Genomic DNA, 12,288 nt, shown 5'->3' with positions numbered 1-12,288 from the left:
TTTTATATTTCAGAATAGAATTTAAGAAAAAAGTAGGTTATTTAATTTTGTGATTATATGATTTTTTTACATGTGTTTGGCCGTATTATCTACCTCAAACATTTAAGAAAGTAGGGTTATTGGCTTGGTCATATTGGGAAACCAATTGTTTCATCTTATTTTTCATCATCAAATACAGAAATTATTATTTATGCTCACCATCATAGCAGGTTAGTGAGACAATTCCAATTGTCAGCCATCACCTGTAAAAGACAGTCATGTAAAAATAGCAGAAACTGTAGAAGACAAAAAGCCTAAAGAACTCTCACAATGACTGCAGGGAGGACAAAGATGTAAACATCTGGAGTATTGTATTGTGTCAGGATAATGCAAATCATTGGACTTTTAGTTTTGTATTACATTTATTATGTCACAGGTCCCTTGGTTTAAAAAGTCTTCTCACATGATCACTTCTAACTCACAATGTGCCTTCTTCAGACAGATGCCACCAAGCAAGGATTTAAAGTAGATGTTGCTCAGATTTGTGGGTCTTAAAGTACTTTCATCTCTTTGGTTGAGCCCAACGCACCAAAAGCTCTTAACGTAGGCAACACAGTGTGTCTGAGATCAGTGCCCTCGGGAGTATGCCACTTCAGGATGAAAAAGCAAGCTGCCACTCATCCATTGCTTCCTGCTGCCACTGCGAGCCTTCTAGCTCTTAACACCTCTGGCCTATGGCCATAGCTGCTCATCTGGTTGGCTTCCCTTTAGTCTCTTTCCCACCCTTCCAATAAATCCTCCATACTGACTCTACTTGTACATCTTGCCAGAACCAAGACCCATCATGGCATTCCCCTTTCACTGGATTTCTGCATGTAGAAAAAAATCAAGCTTCTTAGCGGGGCATTCAAACCCTTCCACAGTATTCTCTTGACTTGCTTTTTCGATGCCATCTTCTTTTGTTCTCCCTGTGTTCTGGCCATGCTGTTGTAGCTAGTATTTCTGAATACATCCTGCTCTCGTCTACCTTTGGGGTCAAGCTCAAGCTTGAGTCTCAGCCTAACTGCTAACCACTAAACCACCACTGCCATATCTGACAAAGGAATCCCACCTATCCTCCGTCACATCGCTCGGAATAACTTTCCCCATGGAGCCCTGCTAGATCCCTGCAGTTGGAAGAAATCTGTCTTTTGCCTCTATTCCCAGAGCACTTTGGACCTTTCTCAGAAAATTCCTTGACAGTTTGCCTTTTTATCAGTTATTACCAGCGCCTCTCTTTAATGAGCTAGTGTGTGTCTTTGGGGCATGGACCGTATCTTAATCATCTTCATATCCTCCACAGTACTTAGCATGGTTTGAATATTTAATGGCTACTCAGGAAATGTTTGGTAAAAACCTGAAAATACAGCAAGAACATCACATGAGTACCATCCACGAGATAATATTGAACTTTTTTTGTTGTTTTAATGATAGCTGTATTTTTGGCCTTACTTTTAAGTGAAGTAAGTGAAGACCATGGTAGAGAAAACATTTGTCAGTGAAGACCATGGTAGAGAAAACATTTCTCTCCACTTTATTGAGAATAATCAGTACTATCCATTTATGTTAAATCTGTAATTATTGTAGGGGGTCAAAGTCAAATTGGAATAAAAAGTTGGAACTGACACTGTAAATAGAATTTGATGTTACCAAGGAGTAAATATATTTTTGAAGTATATGATTGTGTAATGTATCTTTTGAGCTCATTGGTCAAGAGCCCTGCCTTGTTTGTGGTTAGCATAGTCTCTCTCCATACCATTGCACCTGGGTCAAAGAATGTTGGTAAAGAGTACTGATAACTCTCATTTATATATCATTTTGAGTGCACTTATACATATTTTAGATCATTTAATCTTCTTACAAACTCCATGGAGAAGAGACTGTCGCCTTTCTGTGAATGAGACACGGGTTCAGAGAGGTTCACACAGCTTGCCCCAGATTTCCCAGTCAGCCAGTGGTAGAACTAAATCGAAATCCAGACTTTTCTGACTCTAAATAGGCAACTCTACCTTCAACCAGATAATAAAGAAGACTAAGTCTCTGTGAATGTCATTTACATAGAATTGCAGCATATTCCCCAGAATGTGCCTTAACTTAAGGGACTATCTATGAGGACTAAGTGTCCCTGAATGAACCTGTTCATCTACTTGTAGCACAGCGATAACCACTTTACCCTGGAAGATATCCAAGACCATTCTCCAAGAATGGGATGGTTTGTTCTCTAAAAGAACAAAAAACATAACACCAGGGCTACTTCGAGCTCCAAAATGAGGACTCTGGGGTTGATGCAAATCTTTGTGTAAGTTACCTTGACCTTCACGAAATGATCAGGATGAGCTTCCTTCATTTTCCCTGCATTTTGTCCTATTTGACCTACCAAATTCCAAAGAAGTGTCTCCACAGAGTTCCCTTCCTGAAAACAGCCCGTGTGTTTTCTTTGATCTGCCCTGTCCTGTCTTCTTGCAGTTCTGCGCAAGGAGCTTCAGAGCCCTAGATTTGCCTTCGCTACCCTTGAATTCAGTGTTGCTTAAGGAGCCTTTAATTTGCCATTTCCTGTTGAGAAAACCCAGGAATTCTTTAGATGCCCTCTCTGTGCATGTCTAGCTGGCTGTGTCCCAAGTCAGCATTGGGCTATGCAATCTGACAAATACCAGCATACTTTTAGAGAAAATAAGAAAGGATATTTAAAATTGAGATTGCCCCAAGTCCTTTGGATGTGTACTTATTGATCTGTTTATATATATATATATATATAGTGTTCCTTTAGCTGTGACTTATCTCCAAATAACAGTTAGCAAAAGAGAGAGGCCTGGAGAGCCCCACTCCTGACTAGATATTTATTAAATTCCATTAATTGTTCTTATTCATGACACCTCCCTACAACCCCCTAGAAAAACAGAAGATGGCTGTTTGAGAAGTATCTCAGAGGTATCTTATCTCTGTCTTTAGAATTCCATTTCTCCTGCTTGTTGCACATAATATTCAATAAATATTTCTTGAATGCATTAATGAATAAATGAATTCAAGCTGAATTTATTTTAATTGTAGCATACATGCATGCACTTTTGACTAAAATTCTTTTACAAACCTAATTTCGTAGAGAAAAGCCTTTCAAAGGCTTTTTTTTCTGCTTGCTTTTCAAAATACTCCCCTTTTTCAAACTGCCTTGATTAGCAGCAGGCATGGCTTTGTCATAAATTTAGAATGTTAAGAACCCATTTTCCAAACCCCAGGCACTGTATGTATCCCACATTGGTGTTCTCTGATTCTTGGTTTATGCCACAAAGATGAGGCTAAAGCTCTGAGTAAAAGCTAAATCTGACTGAGTTTTTCCCATAGTACCTCCCATAAGTTTGGATGACTAATGGCGTTAGTGAGATATCTAATCTTTAATATTTCACTTCTGCATCATATTTCTCCCTCATTACCACATATAATTCAGATTCATCTTTATTTGGCAAAGAGCCACTGGATGTTGGGTTTTTGCCCCATTGTGTGTCCTTAGCATTGCAAACTCAAGGTTCACTTTTTTTTCTTGTATTGATTAAAGCCTTCAGTCTCCTGACTTAAGCCCCATAGTGTTCAAATACAGAGATGGATTTTTCTCTGCCCTGTCTAAATAAACCAAGACTTGCTCTGAAATTCAAGGTATGATCCTAGCAATGAAAAGGTAGCCTTTCTGAGAGACAGAGACATTGTCATTCTACTACCTGCATAGCAAATTGATTAGATTGTTCTCAAGTCAAAAAGGTGGCTAAATATTATCACCGTAAAGTCTAAAGTTACAGTTGTTAGTATATGTTATATAACAGGAGGGATCTCTGTAGATTCTTAATACCTACTCAGGACCTTTCATATGTCTTGTTGGGCACTAAGACCTTATGAAGCCAAAATTTGAGTTTTCTCTTGTTCCTTTAAATTCCTCCAGTGATTGTGCAAGATTATTATTGTTACAGTCAAAGAAGTTCTAGATCAGTTACTGATACCACTGAATTAAAGTAGCTGGAAATCATGATCCCATTGCTTTACTTTGTAATTGACTTGATGACTTTGGACCTAGTCTAGTAGTTATCAATGTTCACAGCTACGGGATATCTTTATTCAATGTTCTTTCATTAGGTCTTTGTGCAAGTCTCCAGTGACGGTGAAAAGATAGCCAAAATGAAGGGAATCTGAAGAGGTTAGGAATGGGCCTTCCTATGGAATATAAACAAAGGTGTCAGGGTGAGGAATGGCAGAGTTTATTTGAGGGAAACTGCAGTTGTATTACATTTTTTAAGAAGACAAAGAATGAGAGGAGATGAGGCTGGCCAGGTCAGCAAGGGCAGGTCGGGAAGGGTGTGGTACCCACTGCAGAGTTGCTGCCTCCATGCCTAGTCTAGGGAGCCACTCAAGGGTGTGAGCCAGGAGTGAGGCCATGATAGTGACATGAATATACACCACACGGGCAGCTGTGTGGAGGGTAACTTTGAAAAGAGCGATGCTGGAACAAGGAAATCAAGTTGGTGGGAGTTACATGGGAGGCCAGGAAAGAGATGATTAGAGCCTTAAGTAAGGTGATAGAAATGAAGTAGACAGGCTGATTTGAGTGATATTTCGGGGGAGGGTAGAGCTGTTTGATTTGGTAGTTCTGTGGGACTAGGGTATGAAGGAATGATTCCCAGGGCTGGTAACTACAAAACAAGATGATAGTAGTTATTTGCAGCTGGGACTGATAATTCAGGAGGAGTTGCAGCAGGTCCATCCTTTAACGTGGTGGTGTTTATAGAGGTCCTTCCTGAAGGGCTGAGTAGCTAGAAGATGATAAACGAGGTATGGAAGGGGTCGAGTTGAGGTCCTGGTGACATCTCCACGTGTAAATGTCTGACAGTCTGAGAGATAGAACTCTGATGCTTGTAGAAAGGATATAAGCCTGAGATATTAGGTCTGTGAGTCGCCAGCTCACAGGTGGTAGTTGAAACAGTGAGAATGAATTTATATATCCCGGGAGCATGTAGCAGAAGGAGAACACTGGATTTGGTAGAACTCTGGAAGATGTGAACATTAAAATGTGTTATTTAATTACTTTTATATTTAGTAGAGAATACATGTATATTATTATACAAAATCCAAAGGGTTCAAAAAGACATATAGAGAAAAGTGAATCCTTCTCCAGCCTTCTCCCCTGGCTGTGGTGTTTCCAGTTCTGGAGGCTACCATCTTTCTGGGTTTCTTGTGTTTCCTTCCAAAGATGCTCTCTACACATGCAAATATTTGCAAACATATTTATGGTTGTTGGGATTACTTCACACAGTGTCGTGCAGTGTTCACTCTGGTTTTCTCTTTTTACTTAAAAATCTCTGATTTTCACATGCTGGAGAAATGTGCCAGAAGAAGAGGAGGGCAGAGCTTGGGAATGATGGGAGCATTTTCCCACAGGAGGCAGGAGATAGAAGGGTTAGGGAACTAAAGTATGGGAGGAGGCGTGACCTTGAATGAGAGAAGGACTGCCTCTGAAGACAAAGTGGTAGGTAAGGAATTTAGGGTAAGGAAGGGAGGAAAGAAGCATCATGGAATGAATGTTAAAATGTCCAGTAGACATCATTGGAAATAATTCAAGACTGATTCCTACGGCTGTTCCCACATGTTTTTAAAGTTGGAGTGGAGAGGAAAGTGTGGTATATGATACATTTAATGAAACTAGGCATTCAGGTTACTTGGTGTATTAGTCCATTTTCATATGGGGCAATTTGTAAAGAAAAAGAGGTTTAATGGACTCATAGTTCCATGTGGCTGGGAAGGCCTCACAATCATGGCAGAAGGTGAAGGAGGAGGAAAGGCATGTCTTACATGGTGGCAGGCAAGACAGCATGTGCAGGAGAACTGCCCTTTTTAAAACCATCAGATCTCATGAGACTTACTATCACAAAAACAGCATGGGAAAACCCCACCCCCATGATTCAGTTACCTCCCACTGGGTTCCTCCCATGATATGTGTGGATTATGAGAGCTATAATTCGAGATCAGATTTGGGTGGAGACACAGCCAAACTATATCATTTGGTGACACGGGCCCCAAAACAAAGGGCTACAGAGCCCTTCTTTAGACAAAGGGAGCTAGTTTGATCACAGAAATCAGAAAGTCAAGACCTTTTATGGCAAGGATGAATAAGAGCTGAAGGGCATACATGCCACATTTAAGAAGCTGTGTAAGAATGGGGTCAACCATCTCAGCTCTACTCAGGCAGGGAGGACAGGAACATGGTAGAGGTGGAATCACCATTATTCACAGGCTCAGTTTCTAACTAGCAGAGCCAATGTAACTAAATTTCCTTCAGTTTATCCAAAGTTAATTGAGGTCTGAGGGGACTGATTCATAGTATCCAGTTCATGGAAGTGAATGGATAACCCAGAATGAAAGTTTATTTCTCCCTCCATCGTAATTATCTCTCTTTTTAACTGCCTTTATTAAATGTTATCAAGGTTGCCTTAAAGCTTTTTTAGGGGGAGACAGCATCTGGTTTAAGTGCAAATACTAGATCTATTAAAATGAGGAATATATTCATTTTTTTAAGGCACACAGCATCCTGTGTCTTAGAATCCAGTGTCTTAGGAATCACAATAAAAATCAAATTGTGTTCTGGTGAGCTTAGAATCTTGGCATCTAAAATTGGATGTTTGTGAGGACTGCTTCATACTACAGAAAAATTGAAGCACCCCTCTGGCGATTAGAATATTCACATCTTACAAGTGCAGCTGCCATCTCCCTAGAACATGCTGGATAAGAGTTTATGTTCTTACAATCCAATTTCCCCCTTTTTTTTTTTAGATTTTTCATGAAGACCCTCATCCTCCTGTTGGCCTTCATTTGCCAATTGTCCCTCTACAGTAGAATCGATTATGGTCATAACTTTCTTTAGCTACTTTCCAAGCCTGAGGATGTAATTCTGTTCAATTCTGCAGGTAGTTACTGAGTGCTTAATGTAATTTTAAAATTATGAGACTACAAAGATGAATAAGCGTTGGTTCTTACCCTCTTGGAGCTCAAAATTTATTTTAAAAAAGTTAAAATAGAAACAACTACTTATATCCTGGTGTTACAAGTGCTCTGGGGGCACAGAGGTGAATGATTTATTTTATCAGAGGGAGTAGGGGGGCCTTTACAAAGAGAGTTTAAGAGTTGAAGACTGAATGGGAGTTTTCCCGTCTGAGAGATGGGGGAAGGATGAGTTTTCCAGACTGGTGGACCAGTGAGTAATGTGTGGCATGGAATGAGGAGAATAACAGGGCAGTGGAATGGTAGGTGGGGACTACTGTTTAAAGGACTTTGTGCATCATACTAAGGAGTTTGGGTTTTATCCTATAAGCAGGTGAATAGTGACGGCTTTTTGAGGTGGGGAAGATTGAGAAAAATAACTGAACTGGCAGAAAGCTAAAGCCATGGAGATTGGTAGAAGCACAGTGGAATAGTCCATTAAAAGACGCCAGGTTCTTAACTAAGGATGTCTTAGGCAAGTGAAGAAAGGGATGGAGAAATTAGAAGGTCACTGAATGAATGAGACCAAGGGAAAATGGAGAGGCATCGGGTGTTACGGAATGTTTTAATTTGGGAACTGGGAAATGATCATTGAAAAACAAACAAAAGCAACCTAGTGCACCCAGGAAAAACTCCTGATTTGCAAAGGGTTAGTGCATGGAGAGAAAGAGCTACATATCAGACATACTGAATTCTATTTGCCCAAGGACATGCGAGTGGAAATTTCCTATGTTGATTTTATGTATTCAGTTTTCAGAAAGGATTCTTTAAAAAGTCATAGCAATACAATTCCTGCAATATAAATAATAGATCAGTGAACATCATAGGGATTAGCGTAGTTGATATGACTGAGCTTCAGATTCAGTTTGAGCTTCCCTGTAGCCAGGGAGATAATAGGAAACAAAGATTTGTCTGTCTCTTAATATTGAATTAAAGAAGCATGCAGCATCCTAAAGAAACATCATTGTTTTCCTGGCTCTGCGTAATAATAATAATAACAAAAATAGCTGTCCTTTGAGTGATTGCTATGGACAGGACCTGTTCTTTCTGAGTACATATAAACTCCTATTTAATCCTTAAAACAACCCTATGAAAGCGGGGCTGTTTCCAGAAGATTAAGTGGCACAGAGTATTAACGACACTTCATATGGCCAGCAAGGAATAGGACCTGTATTCAAACTTGGGTGGTGGTCCTGAACTCTTAAGCAGTGTTACACTTGAAGTGATTATTGGCTAGTGTCCTTATCAACATTTTTTATAACAAATCCCAAAGGAAATTTTATGTGGCTGTTTCTCATGGCCTTTGATAATTGTGGAAAGCTTAACATTAAACACCAAAGATAGGATGACAGTTCTCCAAGGATAAAGGTCACTGTTGCCTAAAATGTGTTCTGCAGAATACCACTGAGATACTCTAAGACAAAAAGGATTCCAAGGACAGAAAAACTTTGAAAGCACTCATACTGGAAAGTCATCATTACATTAGCATTTGCATTGAGGAGTTTGGAAGTGAAGAAACCTGATTAGCTTTGTCTAACCTCATGTTGCTCCCACTTACTTGACCTCAAGCCCGATTGCAATGTTTTTTTTTTCTCTTTTTTTTTATTATACTTTAGGTTTTAGGGTACATGTGCACAGTGTGCAGGTTTGTTACATATGTATCCATGTGCCGTGTTGGTGTGCTGCACCCATTAACTCGTCATTTAGCATTAGGTATATCTCCTAATGCTGTCCCTCCCCCCTCCCCTACTCCACAACAGTCCCCGGAGTGTGATGTTCCCCATCCTGTGTCCATGTGTTCTCACTGTTCAATTCCCACCTATGAGTGAGAACATGCGGCGTTTGGTTTTTTGTCCTTGCGATAGTTTACTGAGAATGATGTTTTCCAGTTTCATCCATGTCCCTACAAAGGACATGAACTCATCATTTTTTATGGCTGCATGGTATTCCATGGTGTATATGTGCCATATTTTCTTAATCCAGTCTATCGTTGTTGCACATTTGGGTTGGTTCCAAGTCTTTGCTATTGTGAATAGTGCTGCAAGAAACATACGTGTGCATGTGTCTTTATAGCAGCATGATTTATAGTCCTTTGGGTATATACCCAGTAATGGGATGGCTGGGTCAAATGCTATTTCTAGTTCTAGATCCCTGAGGAATCGCCACACTGACTTCCACAATGGTTGAACTAGTTTACAGTCCCACCAACAGTGTAAAAGTGTTCCTATTTCTCCACATCCTCTCCAGCACCTGTTGTTTCCTGACTTTTTAATGATGGCCATTCTAACTGGTGTGAGATGGTATCTCACTGTGGTTTTGATTTGCATTTCTCTGATGGCCAGTGATGATGAGCATTTTTTCATGTGTTTTTTGGCTGCATAAATGTCTTCTTTTGAGAAGTGTCTGTTCATGTCCTTTGCCCACTTTTTGATGGGGTTGTTTGTTTTTTTCTTGTAAATTTGTTTGAGTTCATTGTAGATTCTGGCTATTAGCCCTTTGTCAGATGAGTAGGTTGCGAAAATTTTCTCCCATTCTGTAGGTTGCCTGTTCACTCTGATGGTAGTTTCTTTTGCTGTGCAGAAGCTCTTTAGTTTAATTAGATCCCATTTGTCAATTTTGGCTTTTGTTGCCATTGCTTTTGGTGTTTTAGAAATGAAGTCCTTGCCCACGCCTATGTCCTGAATGGTAATGCCTAGGTTTTCTTGTAGGGTTTTAATGGTTTTAGGTCTAACATTTAAGTCTTTAATCCATCTTGAATTAATTTTTGTATAAGGTGTAAGGAAGGGATCCAGTTTCAGCTTTCTACATATGGCTAGCCAGTTTTCCCAGCACCATTTATTAAATAGGGAATCCTTTCCCCATTTCTTGTTTTTGTCAGGTTTGTCAAAGATCAGATAGTTGTAGATATGCGGCATTATTTCTGAGGGCTCTGTTCTGTTCCATTGATCTATGTCTCTGTTGTGGCACCAGTACCATGCTGTTTTGGTTACTGTAGCCTTGTAGTATAGTTTGAAGTCAGGTAGCGTGATGCCTCCAGCTTCGTTCTTTTGGCTTAGGATTGACTTGGCGATGCATGCTCTTTTTTGGTTCCATATGAACTTGAAACTAGTTTTTTCCAATTCTGTGAAGAAAGTCATTGGTAGCTTGATGGGGATGGCATTGAATCTATAAATTACCTTGGGCAGTATGGCCATTTTCACGATATTGATTCTTCCAACCGTTATATGGAACACACTTTGGTAAAGAAATTCGAGTCTGAACTAAACTTTGAAAACCAGTCTAGGAGATAGCACAGTTGACTCCCTACTGTAGTTGTTGAGAAGCCTATCCGTTGTGTCTCTGGGAACATCAGAAGATAAAACTGTAACAGGTGCCCTCAGAGGAAGCCTGGATTTTTCTCACAATAGTAACTTTTGATATGCTCTAGTGGTGAAGCAGTTACCCTGTAGACCCAGAAGCCAGAATGATTTAGTCTGAAAAATCTAAAGATAGGTATTGAATTATCTCTCGTGACCATAGAAAATTCTTTGCACCATTTTTGTAGAGTATCCCACTGAATAACTTGGCTTTTCACCCAAACCACCAAGAAAAATTGCCACCAGTGACTTGATGGAATTAACTTGCTATGGGGAGTTCTTACTTGTTAAATGATTGAACTTTGAAAGATGTTTGCCAAAGACAGCACCTTTAGCTTCATCACAATTACTGTGGAATCTTTCTTTGTAAATAGTTACATGCAAAGGCCAGTTGTTGCTTGAGGCCTCTCCTGGATTGTGATTTTAAAGTGTATCATCAACACATGGGAAGATATTTCTGCCTTTTTTATCTTATGACAGAAATGCAGGTATAGCTTTCATCTCAAAGTAAGATTAAGGTATAAGTTACAAAGATGTGTACCTGCTATATGGTCCTGTGTAATGCTACTTGAGGAAGGCTGTTCCTTTCCTGGCACTGAAATTTTAGAGGTTGCATAATCAGTATATCAACCTCGTGTGGCTTGGTGCTTAGCAAGTTTCAGTTTATAGAGCCCATGGCTAATGGAGACATCCAGGAGAATGTTGGAGAGATAGGTCTGAAGCCTTAGAAGAGAAGTCTTGATTAAGGAGTAATGAGTTGCGGGAGGGGGTCATGGTGGTGGAGGAGATGGAAGCCTGCGGAGAGGATAGAGATCTCCTAGGAAGAGAGTTTGTGTAAAAAGAAGACCAAGGACCTCCTGATGTACTTGATTGTAATTGGGCATGAGCAGCCCAGTTAGAAATGGTTTCCTGTTGGTATTACATACGTAAATGGATGGCTTCTGCAGATGGCTAAACTCACCCATTTTCTTTTTTTACTACCTTAATAGTTAAAATATGACCTTTTCTTGTGTCTCCGAATTCTGAGTTACCTTATGGTGCTAGTCTATCTGTTGTAACTACAAGTCATAAGTAAATCCATATGATTCTTTTCCTGTAATTTCCTAGTAAATCAAGGTGATAATTTCAAAGATAAAAATCTGTATTTTTAGCTTTAGCAATGAGCACGATTCCCAGTCTTTTTGCCTTCGTGTAAGGTTTGTTACCATGGTGGAACTAAACAATATCCCACACACTAGAATGTGAGCTCTTCAAGGGTAAGGGACAGTGTCCTACATATATCTTTATCTCTACAGCACTGGGTGCATAAATGTGTTATAAAAATGAATGGGTAAATATCCTTTGGAGTTTTTCTGTTACTTGATGGGTTTTTGGGTTGATTTTCAGGTATCTCCTTGTTTTTCTCATTTCTTACATTATTTTCTTTCCCAAAATCCCTTAATATACCTGTTTAGTTTGTGATGTCATTTTCCATTAGATTGAAACCATCCCAGTTGTTTAGGCTAACCCAGACTTAAGTATTTTCCGGGCTTATTTTTGGACTCTTTTTAAAACTCATCATCTGAAAATATTTAATGTCCACATGGATAATTCTGGAGACATGTGCATACCATTTTTCTTTTATGTACATGGGTTAAACCTTGATTTTTCCATAGTAGGAGAAAGCATGATAAGATTTTATTGTCTTCACTGGGGAAATATCTTTTGTGCTGTAAGAAATAAAATTTTGAATCTAGAACTTAGTTTTTTATAAGAGCTTTATTGAGATATAATTCTCGTGCCATATGATTTACCCATTTAAAGTGTATTAGTCACTGATTATTAGTTAATAGGTTAGCCAATATTAGTAATCACTGGTCATTAATTACAGAGTTGTGCAACCATCAGCACACAATTTTAG

The 12,288-nt window shown here is 39.4% G+C and overlaps 1 protein-coding gene across 6 annotated transcripts in view; it reads left to right on the top strand.

Moving 5' to 3' along the window:
* The window catches only part of DMD (dystrophin), a 1,770,560-nt gene that overhangs the window by 1,719,221 nt on the left and 39,051 nt on the right, over positions 1 to 12,288 (top strand). The gene's annotated exons all lie outside the window — the stretch shown is intronic.

Source organism: Nomascus leucogenys, chromosome X (genome assembly GCF_006542625.1).
Source record: "Nomascus leucogenys isolate Asia chromosome X, Asia_NLE_v1, whole genome shotgun sequence".
NCBI lineage: Eukaryota > Metazoa > Chordata > Mammalia > Primates > Hylobatidae > Nomascus > Nomascus leucogenys.
The sequence above is the reverse complement of the archived record's forward strand: the minus strand, read 5'-3'. Positions and strand labels throughout refer to the sequence as shown.